Here is a 21,065-nt window from a genome sequence, read left to right on the forward strand (position 1 = left end):
TCGATTTTGTATTTCTTAAAAAAAGTTTTCCGAATGAGATAAAGAGGTCTTTGTGTAAACACTGTACTATTCTGTTTCCTCAACGCAAATTTCATCTTGGTATCAATTTATCAATCTATTCACTAGCTAGTACAGTATTTTCACATGTGTTTAAAATAATGGCATTTTGAAATTTAAAATTCTTCCCTTTCATCTCTAGGCAATGTAATAATTTCTAGACATCACATTTCTTTATAGTTTAGAAACCGAATATTTCCAGATAACTTTGTTCTTTTAGGAATACAACAGTGTTCTGCTATGTTTCGAGGAGTCGAGAATACGTTTACATAACTTCTTAAATGTGCAGATTAATTGTTTTCTAACGGAGCATTTTCTTGTTGCAAATTTTCTGTCTCGTAGCAGATAGAATTGTACTCAAAGTGGAGTAATTGAAGTTCCGTCTAAACTTTGCAGAATAGTAAGTCCTAGACAAACCCAGCGAATTATGTGATTTTTATTCTGCCCTAGACACTCTTATCTATTAATAAATGGAGTTCGTCAATTGCAATAGGCACATGTTTTATGATGTAATTGGAAAATGCAGCAATCTGGTTAGGACTCTGGTAAGGTCTTCCTTCATAATAAACGTAGTAATGTGCAAAGCCTGTTTTTATATTCTAGATAGCTACAAAACACATTAACCAGTGGCAATGCCAGCTTTACTCTTTGTATGGTACAGGGCGAGGGGCAGAGCCAATTTTGGGAAGCAGCTGTTTTTTTCCGTGCCCAAAAGGATAGTTTTATATTACTTGTGTTACATTAAAATACATCATGGCTAGCTGGTAGCAGCCATTGGGAAGAACTCCGGGAGCGATCGCACCTTTGCCTCCCTCTGGCGTCGTCAGTGACATTGTGGCGTCGATTGCCACAAATAAATAAAGCATACTGAACAGGAAGGTTAGGGATTTAACGTTTTACTTGAAGTTGAAAAATAAACCTAAGACCTAATAAAATGTTTAGGAAAGTTTCTCACTCTTTTGCCCTTCTTTTGTAGAACATAAACTTTGAAGCTGTTGCTTTCTTGCTATTCTCATAGAGCGAGTTGGTTTTTATTTGGTATTTTGTTCTTCCTAGAAGCAGCATGTGCCAATCTATGTTCTACCAAACCTCAGACTAAAATTATTTCAGTTGAACGTAGTAAGTGGTGGTAATATCGGGATACTTAGCTTTAAGCAGCGTGTACCTTACTTTATCAACGCAGAAAGCTGAACAAAGACATTTGGCCAAACCGGAATTTTGATTTGCTTCTTTGACAGAAAATTCACTTATATAAAATTGAACTTTAGTAAGTTCGTCCCCCGACTTCTTGAAAGGAAAGACGATTTCCCTATTTGTATTGTAGACTCTTCGTGCTTCAAGCACTTAGGAAATCTACTACAGTACATAAGTGTTTCAAAAACTTGGTTTGCGAACACAAGTTGTCCTCAATGTCTGTTTCTGTGGTTCTTTCAAAATGTACATTAATTCACAAGTGGCAGAAAACGCGAAATTGAAGTGAATTGGATATCACACACTACACTTGGTAGTCTTTAATCTTGGAAATTATATGCAGAAGAGTCATTTACATTTCCTCCTAGCCTTCAGTTAATAAAAAACTAATTATTTTGTTGATTTTCACTACTACAAGATATGGTAATTTTAATTTATACTATTTTCAAAATATGACTACTGGTATTGAATATAACTAACTAACCATATATTAGCAGAGACAAGAGGAGAACATTTTGACTACAAAAGTGATCCTCACTTGGAAAAATGTTTGAAAGACGCTGAATTACTTTATACAATCCGTAAATGAATGAGTAATGTAGTTAGTTTGTTTTCAGTGTAAGGATGCCATGACGTAGTTTCGTTTTCAAAAGATGTCTTGACTAAAGTACCTATTTACAATACATTAAGATAAGATGTTCTGTTCAATCAAGACAATTTGTGATGAAAAACACGTGTCTACTCAGAGAAATTGAAACAAACTGTAAGATGCACACATACACAAATACAGAAAAAGTGAGTCAGGTCTCTTCACACAAAGATATTCTACTGTATAACTTAGTTGTTATTACTAGAAATATGACAATAATAACTGTATATAAAGTTTACTGCTGAAAATTTTTTTGTAAAATATTATTTATTTCTTGTTGTAAAATCAGATGTATTCAAACTTTTGTTAATCGTCTGGCATCTTCCAGACTACCTTCCAAAATTATCACATAGTTTACATGTTTACTTCTGGAGAAAAGTAGTTTACTCCTTTCCAGACAACTGAAACTGTATTAATATCACTAAGTAAGTGGTTACAGCACCAGCCATCTGAAAAATAGAATACATTCGTAAGTATGTGTTCGGTAGTAGTAAGTTTAAATACCTAAAGTTAAATCAATTTGCACTGTTTAAAAATCTTCTAAGAAAATCATATATCTTGGATAATTCTGCAGTTAATAAATAATATGTTTCTATTTTTGTTACATAACATAAGCAAAATTTCTACTGGGATGGGCACATATACTTTGGACTATATGTTGATTGGTTGTTATTGTTTAATTCGAATGTAAGGAAGAAGGCTATTTGTTTCCGTCACGACAAGGCCAATTGCTGTCACATGTTGAATATTAAAAGTTCAAAATAAAACATCTAAAAAGCGTAGTTTTCAAAAAATGAAAACTAAATCGTTCAGTTTTACGTTCCACGATTTTGCCGGCTAGGCTAAAGGAGACGGTGATGATGACGAATGAATGAAATGATGGAATGAAGAAAGTGGAATGAAACTGGAGAACCCCAATAAACCTTGCTCACATGGCGTTTGTCCACCACAAAGCTTATTTGGTCCAAGCTGAGATCGAATCAAGAACCCCATGCACCAGAGGTGAACGCTCTCCACTGAGTCATCGTGCCCTGCGTAGTTTTCATGTGAGTTCTAAAAATCAAAAAGAACACTTACAGAAAACTATAAAAGAACAAAGTTCACGAAAAGGCGAAAATAATAAAGAAAATATAAAATATACATATAACTAGAAGAAAACACTCTTAACCCTTAAAATGATAAGCTTTTTTGCAACACAAAATGATGAGATGATTCCATTGGACTCAACTTCCTTTTCCTGAACCATTTTGAATTTTAGGCCTATTTTTACGTAATAAACTTTCCACATGCATCAAGAACTGCGTGTTTATTACCTTGAGTTCTTCGATTATAGTAAACAAAAATGTACACGAGAGACAAAATATGTTCATCTATAGGAGCCCGTTGGACTCATGTAATCATATTTTCCAAAATGTGTCCAATGGTTTCACCTTATAATGTTAAGCGTTAAAATAATGATAATGACACATAACAAGGAAAGTCTGAAAAAAGTATACTTCAGATGATGTCAACTACTTCATTCTCATATGAAAAGTGAGAGTAATTTAATTTATCTTTAGAGTCAACAAAGACCAAATTTTAACTTCATTCGAAACTAGTTGCAGCACGAATGATTTTAGTGCCAAACAGAAATGTTTGTTGGGGGGGGATCCAATACTGGAAGACACAATATCTATGTGGTATTGAATTGGTGTTATTCTACACCTCAAAAGACGGTAAACAATTGTTAAGTTGTAAAAAGAAGAAAACAATATTGAATTATATTGCTTCTAAAGGAAAAGAAAAAGTGCAGATGAAGTATAAGGTGAAATGTTGAATTAAATCGCATCTCTGTTAATCATGTATGGTATATAAGTTTACTAAGAAAGTGTACAAATGTATACCGAATTACAAAGTTTTTAAGGAGATTCCAGGACCCTCTGGACTCTCTACAGGAGTGCATCCTAGGTTCCAAATCATATACTTCAGCGTAAAGAGTATGATACCTCCAAACATATCCAAAATCCATCACTCAAATGTTTGGGAAAAAGCCAACACCATGATCTTTTGGCAGGAAACTTCTGTCGAAAGGGTAATTTTTAAAACAGTAGTATATTTAGCTTCTAATTGTCGTTTATAACGTGTTATATTTAGTTTGAAAGTGTATGAACCATGCAGTTACAAGATATATATATATATATATATATATATATATATATATATATATATATATATATATATACGTAACAAATGCACTTGTGTTATAAAATATAAAAGAAAATGACGATGACAGCGAAAAATTTTAACAATCAAAAGAAAATAACGCACATGAATTCCTGAGAATTGCGTGGGAATAAGCTAAGAAAAGCTGACATATTTCCTTGCACAACAAAGGAAAGGAAATCTGACACATTTCCTTGATATTGTATAAAGGTTTTATCTATATTTAAAGTTTTTATCTATATTTCTGACTAAAATTAATTTATTTTGTTGTATATTTTACATGTCAAGTACAAATATCATACATAGGTTGTACGTTAAAAATAAAATACTAATAAATATGGGTGCCGAAACGCCAATTTTAGAGCTATAAGCCACCGAAATCAGAAGCATTATACTTTAAAACCAACTGGTTTGGAAACTATACGAACTATTGGAATCGGTTCAAAGAATTACACAAGAACTATTAGTATGCCCTATATCTAAATATTCATGTTTTACACACCTATTGTACCAGGGGGCGATCGCCCCCCCCAGAAGAAGAAACTTTCTTATTTTATATATATAAATAAAACCCATCCCAACGTTTGGAGCCCTTAAAAGTAGCAGTATGACAACCCACCGCCCCCCCAGAAGTCGGTCCTGGATCCGCCCCTGTATGGTACCTACCTACACAGCGAATACTCTATTTAGTACTTACAAGTGAATCATCGTACCCCAAGTTACTTTATACAATTCGTAACGTTGGTTCCGGGAATTGTGAAGAAATATTTAGATATAGCGCATACTACCTCCTGCGTACTTCCTTAACTCACTTGCGAAGGTCCGATAATATTTAAGTCAGATCGTTTTAAAATGTGGTTTTACACTTCCGTCAATTTATGATTATTTTGAAAGGAGTCGTTTTCCGATCCATGTTTATTACAACTTCATTATTTCATTTGGTATAGGTTGTCCACTATTAAATTTACGACACGTCTTAAAAGTCTACAGAAGAAGAATGGACAATGTACTTCCCATAGCATGTGCTATCAATCACAGTAAGACGCGAGTGATATAATCCAACATGACCAATATTTATGTGTGGGAGATGCCCAAGGATATGTATTATCTGCAGTGTCTCTGCTCAAACATGAAACATGGCAGGGCATCTGTGATTTTGTGTGTAGCAATATTCTGATTTTCAGTAGGTCATGTACTGATGCCTATTGGTCATGTCACTGTCCGTGATTATGTCGCCACTTTAAAGGGGCCATGACCCTATGTTGTTTATGTGCATCGTATGTTGTTTAGGACAATGATGGCATATTACATAATAATAATGCGCCAATTCACACAATTAGGGTTGTTGCAGCTTAGTTTGAGCAACACCCGGATAAAGTTGAACATTTCCCCAGAATGCCGAATCACCGACCCTGAACATAATTGTACATCTGTGATCCGTTTCTTCGCAGAGTTCCGCTTCCATCTCGTCTCACTGAACTGAATGATGCACTTCATGCAAAATGGTGTAATATTCCTTTGCTACCATTTACGACCACTGTGACTCCATTTATCGTCACATCAGAGCTGATCTGAGAGCGAAAGGTGATCCAACGTTAATATTGATCTAGTAATTTACACTTTTGTTAGGTGTTCCCATTAAATTGATAAGAGTCTGTACCAATCATTAACCCAACATTATGAACCTGAAACCAGAGTTCTTCAGTCCTTCGTAGTTCAATCATGGTGTATGTATTTTGTGATAGACAGGGTATTATTTGATGAATTATTTGGAGTACGGATCCACAATAGTAAATATTTAAAATATTAATGCGGTTAGAAATTTACGTGTAAGAATCACAAAGAAACGTCTTAAAAGTTTAAGCGGGGTGCTGGTTCATCATGACAATGCTGCCAACCTCCAGTTCTTTGGCGCTGTACTGAGAATGCGCACTTTCCAATGAAATTGCCAATTCGTTTTAAATCGGCATATTGCCTGTATACACAGTTTTCGTCATAATAATAACATTTAAATCGTCATAATAATTTTAAATCGGTAAATTACCTGCACACTATCATCAGACATGTAAGCAGCGCATGCAACAACCTATTAGGCCCCTTTCAGATTATGCGGCATTTGCCGTATCCAGCATCCGGCAAGGTGTTTGATTATTTGATTACCATTAGTATATATGAGGCTTGTCAGATTATCCGGCCACGCATATTGTATTATATATTTTCAAAACCAAGTTATAATTGAATACCAATGTGTAAAATATGAACATCAAACATTTTCGAAACGTAGAATTTTCAACTATACCTCAGAGCTTCGGCAAGTCTTTCAGTCGGTGAAATGACATTTCTTAAGTGGGAATTTTGTATTAAAATTTGTCCTTTTATTTTCTCTAACAACTCATCAAGTATCGCTATCGACATACGAAAATAATTTAATATTTCGTTTCACCATTTCTTAAGTCACTAAATAATAGTACAACTGCACCAGTTCTAGCTCTTTGAGTATTCAAGAAATGGATCCCTTTTTCTCCTTCTGTGTCTTCGTCTTTTAGATTTTAAGTAGAACCAGTGCAAATATAATAACCTATCTCGATCATCCATATTGTCTCTATCGTAAAAACGACAAAGCAGTTTGGCCGAAAAAAAAAAAAACTGTGATGTTCATGACAAAAGCCGTATGTTTCACGGCACGACTTTTGTACACACTACGCGGCGCCGTTTACGGAACAGCGTGTAGTGTGAAAGAGGCATTAGAGAGACTGTATACTGTTAACAATTAGCGTGACCCTATGATTAACACGTTTCCCTTTTATAAATGGGAAGCTTTGTTTGTATTAAATTTTGTATTTATGTGAGACTTAAGATATTAGGGGTCCTAATATTTTGCAACTAGTTATATTAATACCCCATTCTATATCTAAAATACTCTGCCTGATGAGGTATTAGGAGTATGGTGCTTTAAAACTATCAAATTATGTCATGCAATGGTACAACTACATAAAAAAGAAAAATGGCTCTGATTACACAATGGACGCAACTACTTGGTAAATACTTGCTATATAAAAAATAAACTAAAACTAAATAATTGAATTTACCGCTGTAAGTAAACCAAAGTCCAAGGAGAAGAAACCACAGGCACTAAAGTGGACCTTCCTGTAATTCATCTGTGCTATAAATATCTGAAGCTAGAATAAAACATTGAAAATATATTAGATAAAAACCAGAAAGAATTACAAAGCATATTAATACGTTTGCAGATTTTGTAGAAAGTCATTCTTTGTTTTATTATATGTTTATACTGTAACTGATAATCTTCTTAAATATTGCTATATATTTTGCGGCGTTTAGATCACGAAAAAATCAAATCTGAATACTTAGTTGTGAAGGAAAGACAGAATTTTACGGTACGCTTAAGTACGTGAATTGTTAAATTTTTTTTACGTTATGGAAGTTACTTACAATATCTTGAGATGAGTCTTAAATTCCCTAAAAGTTTAGCCACGGGAATGAATTTCTATAATAAAACTGAAAATGATCTTGTTTGCATCACAGTAAAACTACCGTTTGAAATACGTTTTCGGGTGTAGTTAGCGTCAACTTTGAACTGGACTTTTATTATGTGATCTTCATAAAATGCGTATCTTAAGGGGTAAGGGAGAAGTTTCAAATGTATGCCAAAAATACAGTATCTCATGAGCCCCTCAAGTAAGAATATGAATCTCGTTATATAAAGTTGTCATTAAAAATAGTTTGAGAAGTACCCGAACTTTCCAGGAAATTCTGCTTCCATGGGAGGAAGAGGGCAATGTCTATATCTTCCACGAACCACTCTTTCATTCAGAATGAATATTTCAGATAGTCTGATATATAGAATTATTATTTCCTTCACTTATTATTTTACAAAAAAAATTTAGACAAGAAGGCAAGAGCAATAGTGAATCACCTGTAAGGAAGATAAAGGAAGTAAAGGACTCGTAATTATTTGATACTAATTGCTCCCAAAAGCAAGATGAATTGGTTGTTTAAGTTTAACGTCCCATTTCTGCCCTTGAAGCTAAAAGAGACAGATTATTAATGGAAACGTATGGTTGTAAATTATTTTTTGTGCTCTTACATCGAGAATTGAATCCAGGTCCACGTACATCAAAGGCGCACACGCTAACCACTAGACCATTATTGAGGGTTTGCTTATTGTCTGTAACTATGGAATGGGTAGTGTTGGATATGATATGCAATACCCTATACCCTATACTAACAGGCATATAAATTAAACGATTGGGTCTAGAGTTCTGATTTCAGTATTAGCGTCTTCGATTTGATAGAAAACCTTATTCTTTTATAATATAAGTATGATAGAAAAGAAATGTTGAGCATATGGCGAATCGTTTAAATATGTGATATGTATGATGCAAAATGAAAATTTCCCCCTTAAGTAATGTAAGCAACGTTGTCAAGATGGCAGGCATAACTTTTTCATTGTTAAAACTGAAAAAGGAAGGGCCGTTGCCATAGAAACCACCGTTTCCATAACAACGAATCCCGTCACGGCTCGTCAATCTAAAACTGATTGAGGGAAGAAAGAATCTGCAACAAATGTGATGCACGGAATAAGTCGTGAGTGGGAACCCTTCACCCCTGGTGGGGATATTCATGAAGCTATCAGCTTATGTCTAATTATATTGGAATATAATTATCCATTTCTTAATTTCGAACATACTAGGTTCGATCGAAATGAGAAAACTTTTATCGGACTTCTGAAGAAAATAAAATAAAATAAATAAATACATGACCGTGTTTATTACATATAGAATTCCCAGTCACGACCCCCTTTTCAGTTTTATTAAAAATAGAAGAAGAAGATGAAGAAAGGAAAAGGAAGATAGAAGAGGAAAGAGGTAAAGTAAGAAGGTGATAAAGAGGAAACTGTTACTGGATATTTTGAGAAATATGGTAAAGGAAAGTGAATAATTATCGAATTGGGATCATTTCCAATAGCTATTGGGTGAATATTTGGTATTAAGGTGATCAAAGGTAGACACATGTTAACCCATACATCCCCGATCTAGATCCATTTGACCCCAACTACCGAATTATCCCAATCTAGCTCTGAGATAGATGAGAAAGTTTAATTTTACCGTTTATTCAATATTTCCAGAAGTTCTAGACTAATATCCAATATTTGAAAAATGAACGACGAAGTTGATGGCATGTTAGAATCGACCACAGAGGAAGGAAAAAAAAATCAGAGTATCACATATTTGTCGAAGATTTTTACTTTCACAGTTCTCTCATGATGATCATTTGTTCAGGCTACTTCGGTCCTTTTTACTTCCTTCATAGAGCCAACTTAAATTAAGTTAGTATTGACATTCAATGACTTTAATTGCCAACTACCATTAATTATAATAAGTCACACATATATGTCAAAATAATTTGTGCACTTAATACTAAACCTACATTTCACTCACACACACATTCATACAGGACAATGTATACTTCAGGTTGTATTTAGTTGAATTAAACTAACCTAACTACATTTCTATAGACATTTATTACATTTCAATAAAAGAGAACTTAGTTTGACATAACAGGAAAAATTTAATACATGAAAAGAATGTTTCATAAGCATGCACAGAAATCTGCTACTTTCAGCAATATCAAATAACACATTTATCTTTCTAGATATATTAAAAGTTGGATTACATGAAAAAAAAAATCGACAAAAGACGAAAGACAAAAATAAAGGGGAAAAAAATTCAAAGGTCAATATATTTAAGATTCAGTGCAATGAATACATATCATTGCGGAAAAAAAGAAAGAAAAAAATATAATTGGTTGATCATTCTTAAAAAAAAAACACTTTAGTAGCATTTTATTGAGTCTCTGTCCCAAGAGGAGACATTTCGACAATTTTATGAGTCTTTGTTCTCACGTCGATAATAACTCCTTTTTCAACTCTCTTTTCGCACTGTGATTTGTGTCCATGAGAGTATTTAATCGTTTTTGTTTTAACTATAGACAAATAGTTGCTTCATATCACATATATATTTATATTTCTCATTTCGTCACTTGACGCACTTGATATAAAATTTCAAAGTTTATCAAGATTAAAGAAAAATTATCGAATCCAGTCACAGACATTGGGAACATATTTCCATATTCCTGTATTCACACTACTAAATTATTGACCAAATTTCACTTCATTGAATTTAAGATCACTAATTTTTTTTTCTAGTATAGATCGTGTAGTCAAAAGATTCTAGTCACTGAATAGTTAGGTTTCCGATCGTAGGGGAAGGATTTGTTTCATAGTTTACTGATAGAAGGATTCGTTGGTGGGGCACACTGTTTCGTAACTTACTGATTTCACTATGATCTCGCAAATTAAATTTGGATAAGGATTAGGGTTATTTTTACTTATCTTACGACCTGCTACTTGTTTTATTTACATGCAGTATTTAACATGATATTCAACTTTAATAGTTACAAACATCAATCACAACTCAACAAAATGTCATTTATTACAATTTACGCGGTAATACTATATATCACAAATAGTTGGTAAATGTCGGGTGTCAAAAATCTATGGCAACCTAAAACAACCAGGGTAAATACCGAGCCCTTCACATACATACTCGCATATATATATATTCATATTACTCAATATAATAAATTTCACTTTAATATCCATTGTAGTATTTCGTCGACATTTAAATTCTACATAACATTTTTATATTCGATAAGTATCCATATTTTATTGGCTCAAAATAAACAAAAACCCTGACTATCAAAATTCACTTTTTTTTCTTCATAAGGTTGCAACATTGTACTTTATATGTATAAACCCGATAATCAATAATCATTCTCAATTTACTAAAGATCCGCGTATATAAAAAAACAGTTGGTGTTATTTAATAAGTTGACATAAGAGGTGGAAATACAACGAATAGAGCAGGCACGTAACTTTTAAAACTATGTAAGTACATATATATAGATGTATATACAAAAAAAAATCAATGTTATTCGAAACTAGTGGGCCCAAACTATTAATACATACACAGTATATGACCAATCAATAGAAATAAAACCAGAAATCAGTCGTCAATGGGTATAATTTGTACGATCAATGAATAACAGATGTTTCTAGGAATCTGAAAGCATAGTGTACCTTCTCGTCAATTTCTCCCGTGGTGGATTAAATATCGCGAAAATGGTCCTGAGATGTGCTGCAATACCTCCACGAATTGCATCCCTCGATGTCTCAGTTAGTACATACGATCGAAATAAGTGATATGAATATTGTACGTTTTCATGAGTTTCAGAAACCGGGGGGGGGGGAGGTTGAAAAATTTGAAAAAAAAATCTCGAAGTAATGAAGACAGAGAGAGAGATAGAGAAGAAGGAAGACGAAGAATAGGGGCGCCAAAGACTTAAGTGGGAAATAACTAACGCTACAAAGATAAAAGTCGAATTTCGCTCTCAACAAAATCCATAGCAAAAATATTCTTAACATGCCAAAAGGGTGGTCTACTCAAATACGTAGACTCAAGGAGCGCCCTGCTGCCAAGGATGCAAGTTCTGTGTCCATCAGATCCCAATCCCACAAGAGTTTGGTTGTAAGATTGAAATCCGATCCCCGTATCCGGCCCAAACCAGCAGGGTCCCGAAAATCCTCCGGAAGGTTAGAGACGGCGTTAATTTAGAATTTCAAAAGAAAAAAAAATCATCCGACCTCTTGGAAACTAGAAGATTCCAGAATAGTAATGAAATTAGAGTAATAGCTAGGATATCCCTAATTAGAGTTTGCCAAAATAAAAAAAAATTAAATAAACTGAATTTTGGATCGGTGATTTCAATAACCAAACATCACCGATGGCTACCCCGCGCAGACATGCCACAGTCTGGGACGTCGTTAATTTCCCTCATCTAATTAAACTAAGAAAAGACATGAAAATACTTAAGGGGACTAGGGGTCGACGTCCGGGTACGCTAATGACATGAATATTAATTTAGTAGCAGTTGATTTAATCGGATAGTCCGAACTGAGTTATATGAACACTGCACAATAAATAAATAAGGTAAGCAACGGAAAAAAAATCTCGGAGAGGCAATGAATGTTAAAGGTACAAATGACCGAAACCTGTACTTTTCGATGATCACAGGATATAGCAGTTGGTTTTCTTAATTATCATTTCTGTCAACCTTTAGAAGTAATTCCCACATGATGCTACCCTATCTATTGAAAGGCTTAAGATCCGGGGCTGTTATTATGAGGTACTTAAATGCGAAGTAACACACAATTCCCAAACTACAATTTACTATCCAAGTAGCAAACTCGGTTGGATGAATGTACTGGTGTAGAAGTCAAAACGCGAGAGATTTTTTTTTAGTAAACATATTCATATTTTCACTACATAACATACACTAGGCCTATCCATTTAAATATAGGTGTCATCATCTCATTCATATTTTATATCATATTATTAATATATCATTACATTCATTCATTATCTACTAATTTTTGCGCGAAGTAATATTTTATAGACACCCTATTTCATACATTTTACACGCAGGCCATACACATATTTACATTACACAGTAATAAATATATATAACTATCACAATCTATCACGCTCAAACTACTACACGATAACATTCATCGAACCACGTACTCTTTGTTTCGAAGCACCCAAATTGTATTTACTTCGCAGTTTTAAAAAAAATCATACGTGTATTCACTGAAAGTTAAATTGTCAACGATTAATCTATTTCCAATTTGCTGATAAAACTAAAGCAACAATGGAATTTTTCTACAGCCACGGGAAAAGAGAATTTAATACTACATTTTGAAACAAACAGTAATAGCATATCGTCGGCGGCAATTCAAAACCTGCTATGTGCATTTTGCAGGAGAAGCGAAAAACAGTATCCTGGTTAGCTTTTTGGCTTTATAAAAGTGATGTTATAAGTAATATTTGATGCTGCACGTAACTTGATACCTTTTCAAGTAACTTGAGAAGGTACCAGTTACGTGCAGCATCAAATATTACTTATAACATCACTTTTATAAAGCGAAAAATCTAACCAGGATACTGTTTTTCGCTTCTCCTGCAAAATGCACATAGCAGGTTTTGAATTGCCGCCGACGATATGGGCTTTACTTCTATTAAGAAAATAGGTATTCTTTATTTCAGTAGATATTTCAATTACTACTGGACCTAGCAAGCTGAAATTTTCAGTACAGTAAGGTCTCATGCTATCTTATATGAAGGTATACTCATCTGAACCGAAAACCATGTCCACGGGAAGTAATTTGAGAATAAATGGCCAAAATCAACCAATCTAGATTACTAAGTCATGCGATGTCGTAATGTCAACAAACAATTGACTACCGAAAACAGACACTATGGCGCTGTAGTGGAGGCATAATTTACCGTGTACTGAAATATATACTTGTACTCATTAATCAGAAATTTAATATTTACACTGGTTTAGTATACTTCGAGTTAGACAAATGGTACTAACTTAACGCATATTTATACACTGTCCTAACCGAAAATTCACACACTCACACAAAACTACTAACTACATACACCACTGTTAGTACTATACATAAAGACAACTAACTAAACCAAACATGCACCATTTAATTACATGCATGTTGACGAAAAATACTCCCTTGTTGGTATATACAGTCGGCTCTATTAAACTTAAAGGGGGGCAAAATGAGAAAGGTAACCCTAGGTCCAATTGACCTGACCAATTGTTTACATAATGATTGCTAAAGATTGATGCCCTGGGGGCACCTTAACGAGGTTTATTGAGGGACCCTTCCCCTGAGAGGGGAAAAGGCCCTAAAACGAACTATAACTAACCCATTCCCCCGCTAGAACTGGTTCAATTTGGAAAAGGGGATAGGAGCCCTTTTAAGCTAACTTAAGCTGCCATTATGATTATTTACATTACAACTATCAAACCTACTACATACATGCACTTACTAAATAAATAATAAAAAATCACATCTACCTAATACACGAACAACATGCACTAAACAGGTCGTAATTTCCCTAATCCCTAACTGAATTTATGGTTTGAAAGAAAAAAGAAAGTAAAGTCACTATTTCACTCTGTCTATTCTAGTTGGGCAGCAAACATGGCTTCCTAGTAAACAGAACTGGATGTTTCACTAACTTATTGTTTCTTTACGAAAAATGTAGATTTTTTTCCTTTTTTGGGGGCTCCTACACAGCCTTCAATGTTCAACTATGAAATTAAATCAGATTTTTACCTGAATTCTATTAAAATCCTAGTCCTTTTACCGCAGATATGTAGGCGAAATTATAAGCTCGCCTCGTAAGGTGTCTTCGATTATTCTGATAACATTGCGCCGAAAAAGCCAGAGGTAGGAGAATTCCTCCAATCAGAACGAAAACTTTAGCCGCGGAAATTACAAAGCAAATAGAAATTTGGCAAATCCAGATATAACCGGATCTGAAAGTGACTATGGACTAATGAGAGGGGGTGAGGGAAAAGATTAGGTACCTGGCCAAAATCTACATTGGTCTGAAATTAAGAAAATTTATATCCAATGACGGAACTATGTTTCGGTATGACGTCAGAATGGTAAACCTTGTAACTTTTCAACTTATATATCCGAAAATGGGATTTACACTTAATCAAAATATAAATAAAATATATTATTCAGTGGGAATATGGTTACTAATGAAACCTCTCGATTCATTATATTTAATTCGAAGTAAAGAGAGTAAATAAATTGTGTAACTAAACCGAAATTGAAAAAAAAAATTACTAGGTACAGGGTGCGTAAAAAAAAAGTTGCCATTACTTTCAACTGTAATGGTACATTACATTGTGCAAACTTTTGATGTTAAAATTATAGCTCTAAGGCAGAGCGCAAAATTTCCGGTCGCCAGGTCGCCATTGTCAACCAGAAATTTAGAGTTGGCGACCAGTGTTTAGTAGCAATGGTTTCTGTCTAAACTTACAATGCTGCGCAGTTTCTGATTTTAATTAAAGTAATTAAAAATAAAACTGCAGTTTAGAATTTGCAACCAGATTTATACAGTAAAAACGTTGTCCTCGTTTTAGCAGAGTGGACTTAATATAACCTTTAGTTTTCTGCATTGATATTGAATCAGACACTGAGAAAGATTTACAGTGAAAACTTCATTTATGAGATTCCCAAATTTGCTTCCAATTGTCACATTTTGTGCAATTTTACCTGTGAGTACTGTTTCATGTGAGAGAGGCTTCCGCACTCTCAACAGATTAAAGACTGCCTACAGAAATTCACTGAAGAGTGACACAATGGATGATTTGCTGACAATTTTCATCAATGATCCTTCACTTAAGGACTTTGATTCGAAAATTGCAATCGACAACTGATATTTCAGTGCAGAGAGAAAGCATTACCCAAACGTGAAGTCTTAAGGTAAGATATTTTTTAACATGTATATGAATTGTCCAATTCAAAATTGATTAAATCCTCAAACTAATTATCTGCTTTTAAAATTTTATACCCTGATGTATTCTCTTGTAATTCCTGTTGTTGTCAAACCAAAGATCGTGGGGGGTGGGGATCTCATAATTTTTATGTAAGAGATACTGGCGACCATCATTTCTGGATTGGCGAGTGCATCTGACTTTGAAATTTTGCGCCCTGCTCTAAGTGCATGAACTAATGTGAGATGTTTCTTACAAACCACGTGTATATTCCATTCGTCTCTCCCCATGCTATTATGTCGAATTCCTAAATTATCACCATAACGTATCATTTTCTTCTGATAAACGCAAAAGTATAACTCTACTGTTAAACATTATATAGCACAATCCAGATAAAATATGAAATTGCCGTCGACGTAACGATATTTAGGCCTGATCAGTAAGGATAATAGTAACATGTGTCCTTTTTACTTTTGTGTTTGCTCTGTACTGGGGCAGTCTGAAAACTCAAGAATGTGTAATCAGTAAAGCTTCACGTTTCCACACAAGCACGGCGGTAGCTTGCTAGCTTTCTTTTCTCTCTCGCTCCACGTCGTTCCAATACTAAAATAATTATTTTCTTGTGTCCTACGTCTTATCTAGCATGATAACTATTTGGTTGACGTATTATAATTATTTTCTTGTGTCCTAGGTCTTGTTTAGTATGACAATTATATGGTCGATGTTGATTGTAGTTATTAACATATCTCATATTCACACTTAAGATGACACTCATATTATATCATGATCATTTTTGTTTGTTTTAGTCTCCTCCAGTGCAATTCTGAACCGGGTTTCGAAGGTCGCTTTGTCCGAGATCCCTGTAAAGGTCTGGTCCGATGCTATACATAGGCCTACATATACGGTAAATAGCTATACATATGGAAGGCATAAGTATATATGTTTTCGATGTCCCTTTTCTCAAGTTGTCCGAATATACATGCGTACTAAACATTAATAATTTAAATTGTCAATTGATAACTTTACTAGGCCCATTTATTTCTAGATTTATGGGTTTCTTCAGGCACTAGTTTAGGATAGAGTTTCGCTGGTTCCTTACATAAGGTATTTATGTACCGCTTCCTCCGTAGCCAGGACAGTGTTAGCAGTCTTAATATTCAAAGTAGTCTGTAATGCTCATCTTGTTGTGGTCTTTTAAAATGTTACGAGGGTAAAGGTTAATATGAAAGGAGTTTAATGAGGGACTACCTATCATAGGTTGTTTAAATATGCTGTTATAACTTGAATGCCTACGATGTGAAATGAATATAGTTATATTTTTCCGTAGTGCTGTAATATAAGTAAATATATGAATCGAAATATATGTAGTAATGGAAATAAGTATATAAATATTGAAAATGAAGGTGTAAATAAATCATTTCTTATTATAATCCGGCCAGCACTTGAGTAGTCCTAAATTGTAAACCGACCCCTCAGTTGTCGTATATGCCACTATCGACGCATTGTGAACAAGACGCAACTAGTATAGTTTATTCTCATTGACTAATAAGGCCTGAAATGTGTAAGTTATGAATCATGGGAGGAATGTAAAGATAGAATTTCTAGTGGAATATTAGGCCCGTTACATAGTCAAGCGGAGCTCCGCGCTCCGTCTTCCGCCCTCCGCGCTACGCGTGTGTGCTTACACAGTCATCCGTAGCTACGCGCTACGCGTCGCGTGATTACATACACAATTCTCCTCAGTCAGTGTTACGAATTAACATGAGTAAGATCGAAAAGACAATAGTGGCTTCTTATTATCTCTGTAAGAAGAGAAAATGAAGAACACAGAAAAATAGGCGGTTCCAAAGTCATCCCTTAGTTACTCAAAGAAGTTTAAGGGAGCTTTTGTGACTCTTTATGTAGGTATGCGAGAAGATTAGAAAAAGTTATTCAATTATTTTCGCATGTCAGTCCGGTCGTTCGATGAATTAATTGGAAAAATTGCGAATATCACGATTTTTGTATTCTACGCAAGCGGGATCCCATAAACATGGTCTTAATTCAACTTCTGTAATAAGTCTGTCTGGATCAATCTTCATTTTGGTTTTGCTACTATGCACCTTGCTCTTTACATTTTAAAGGGAAGTGGCTGCTCCGCGCGCGGAGTTCCGCGTCACTATGTAAGCACCCATTTGCTCAATGGCCCTATCCGCCTCGCGGAGGACGGAGCGCGGATAGGGCCACGCGGAGGCTGCTCCGCGCGCGGAGCTCCGCGTGACTGTGTAACGGACCTTAGTGAGCGTTTTAGTATTAGTGTAACTACTACCGTTCAAAGTGTTTACTCAACTTATTTACCCTAACATAATGTGAGCCTAGAATCTAACTGTTCATATTTGGAAGTGTTACTGTGTATACGGTCATGTGAAAGAAATTTAGACAAAATATAACTACTCTTGGGAATTCTAACGTGTACGTCAATGTCAGTTTTAGAATTATTTTCTATTGTCTATATACTACAACTGTGATAGCCTTTCAACATTTCTTGAACTGGGACCTCGTAAAATCAACGTCAATATTTGCAGTTTATGAATAATTTGTTCTAGTCAACTGTGTACAAAAATGACATTTTTGCTTAAGGTGATTATAAAATATATTTTTTCTATTTCTTCTTTCTTGAAGTTGCATTAATAAATCCTTTTAATCAATAACTATTTTATTTCAAGGTGATACTATTTCTACATTATAACCGCTTAATCTATTAATCAAGTATTAATGGGAGAGAAGCCCCCTTCTCATTATTAAAGAAACTCTTTTTACTTTCTTCCTTTCCTTTTGTGTTTATTAAGTAATTTGGTCTTGTCATCAAGCTCACCCTTGGTGGTCCGAAGTCAAGATTTAGTGGCGCTGGAACTAAAGGTAAAGTCATTCAGTGTAAGTCATCTTTCATAAAAGTAAGGTAACTCTCAGGCCACGCTAAGCCATGATTAGCGTACGGCTCCTGACTTGTAGATAGCCAGGATGACCGTTACAATTATAGCGGCGATATTTGCTTATAACCAGTTTATATTAATATGCATATCATAAAGATGGTCAACACCTGTGATTTTGTTCACTCTGCAATCACAGTTCTGATTAGAATCGTTTGGAAGATCTTTGTTCCATTTAGACATATCGAGTTCTAAGTTCTATAATAGAAGATTATTCCAATTTTCTCGTAGCTACATAGTTAGCGTAAGGCCTTTAGCGCAGGAGATCCGGTTTTGAATCATTGTTAGATCTCGTGTGGTTTATGTGGTTCACCGTAAGCTGTAGGCCTACGTCTTGTATAGCATTGGTGCTGAAATCAAATTAAAATCAAAATAATGGGGTTGTTTTCGTAACGTCCTAATAAAGTATCCTATAAGAACGTGTCAAATGTTGATTAATTTTGTTATCCAACTAACAAATTGAGTTCACAATAATATATTTTGGTTCATCAGTACAGCATTTATCGATCTAACTTTATATCAAAAAGGTATTTTGATTGTTGGCATCGTAGAATCACTGCCAACGCCATGGACGCACTATTAGATAGCTGCCACATATTTCCTTACACTTATTTCTAGATCTATATTAATGGCGACATTGTTTGATCAATTATCACATAGAAGAATGCTTATTTACACAAGTTCTAATACTATTAAGTAAAGTATCAACATTTTGAAAACATCAGATTAAATAACGACTTATCAAAAGAAATAACACGGATGTTACCATACCAATAATTGATCAAACTATAACGAGATGACAAACCATAATAATAAATGAAAAATCTAAAATTTACCTATGGCTACAAAGTCTTATTGGCACGAATTGTAATCCATTGAAACCCTCTTCCTTTCCAAAATTAGCCACTTTGTCCTTTTTCCTATCGCTGATGTCTTGCAAAAATTGTTTTGTGGTACTTTTATTTGGCATATTTATTCCATTTCATGGAGAATGTTAGGCAATCGATGCAATAATGGACAAAACGAAACAAAGTTTCCTCTTTCACGCTATTAGTTAACTTTTTCTAATCTGAAAAGCCTAATGACTGATAGCTCGTGATCATCCTGAGGGCTGATACACTATTTAGTAATATGTGTGTTGTATACGTTACCCACAACTTATACATAATTCCATTTGCAAGAAACTATTATTCCAAATTAATATATATGACGGTGAACTAAAAGTTAGTAACACGTTTGGATGCAAAATTTCATATACGTTATGTTCTGCCTTAGCTACATTCTCGTGCTTAACATACCTAATTTTTTAGGTTTCTGAATTATGCTTGAAGCCTAAATAATATGTTAAGCATAAGTCATAAATGTTCTGTTTATGACGTATAAATAATTTTGACTTTACTTGGTTAAATGAATTCCATAATTTTTTAAAAGTGCTGGTATACGGAATTTATAAGAGCTTTGTTTTTACCACTTCTTTAGCTAAAAGTTGCTTACATGTAAACATTTGTTATTAGATTATATTTTAAATTACATTACTCCAAAATACAAGTAATCATGGTAATACCTCTAACAAATGTACAGTAAACCATAACCTACGTTTGTCATAAACATAAACAAAATTGGCTTAATATAACAGTGAGTCAGACAATGTCACACGATAACGACTAGAAGAATGTATTCGTAAAGTGAACATGCTTCTCTCTGAAAATTATCACCATGCTGTTTGGTAGTTATTTCCGTAAATAGATCTTTAAAAGAATTTTAAAAAATGTCAATCGTAAAATAATATCCTATATGTATTTAGAACTGTGACACTGATTTTTTAAAACATATTTTGGTATTGTTTATGAAATATAGAAGACTAACTAATTTTTACCTCCTCTTTAGCTGATGGAGTCAACTGCCGGTCTAGTAGTTTATGAAGTATAACGCCAATTTTATGGGACTGCAATAAAAGGCAAAATCTATATTATTATAATCGTATGATAATGAATTACATCATATAATATTTGATCTATACTTTCAAAACAGGTGACTATAATCAACAAAACTTAATACAAACCGAAGCTCAAAGCTCTGGTGCTTGAAAGTCATTTTTTAAACACTAACATCACATTCTTTTCTTTCGATTAATCCTTTCTGTGTTCTTTGACTGTGAAACATTTTCAAATTGTAGAAGTGATAGAAATGAAAAATTTCAAACACTGCAAGTTTGATTGTTGTCATTAGCAGATTTTGAAGCTAAATTGTAGACGTTTAGAAAGAAAAAGAGAAAATGAAACATATCACTCTTGCGTGACAAACGCTTAGGAACTATTGATCTCATAATGGTTCTAATCAATCGTAAACTATTTACAAATAAACTATTTTTTAAAATACATCACTAATTTGGTTTTGTACATTCGCTATTAACCTTTCCTATCTCAGTGCTTACGCCAAGAAATCACTTTTCTGAATGTTTCTTCTTGGTTTCCTGCAGGTTAGAAGATATCTATGTTAAGCATATATTATAATACAGAGGAAAGTCACCAAAGTCGTCC

At 34.1% G+C, this 21,065-nt stretch overlaps 1 long non-coding RNA gene across 1 annotated transcript; it reads right to left on the reverse strand.

Moving 5' to 3' along the window:
- Positions 1 to 2,165: 2,165 nt before the first annotated feature.
- LOC145684720 (uncharacterized) lies at positions 2,166 to 20,479 on the reverse strand. The gene is made up of 3 exons (XR_014131376.1): positions 20,402 to 20,479; positions 7,189 to 7,278; positions 2,166 to 2,346 (listed from the first exon to the last, which is right to left on the reverse strand). It is a non-coding gene; the product is annotated as an uncharacterized LOC145684720 (long non-coding RNA).
- Between the last annotated feature and the right edge of the window lie 586 nt (positions 20,480 to 21,065).

The sequence above is a fragment of the Thermobia domestica genome, chromosome 5 (assembly GCF_964235325.1).
Source record: "Thermobia domestica chromosome 5, izTheDome1.hap1.1, whole genome shotgun sequence".
NCBI lineage: Eukaryota > Metazoa > Arthropoda > Insecta > Zygentoma > Lepismatidae > Thermobia > Thermobia domestica.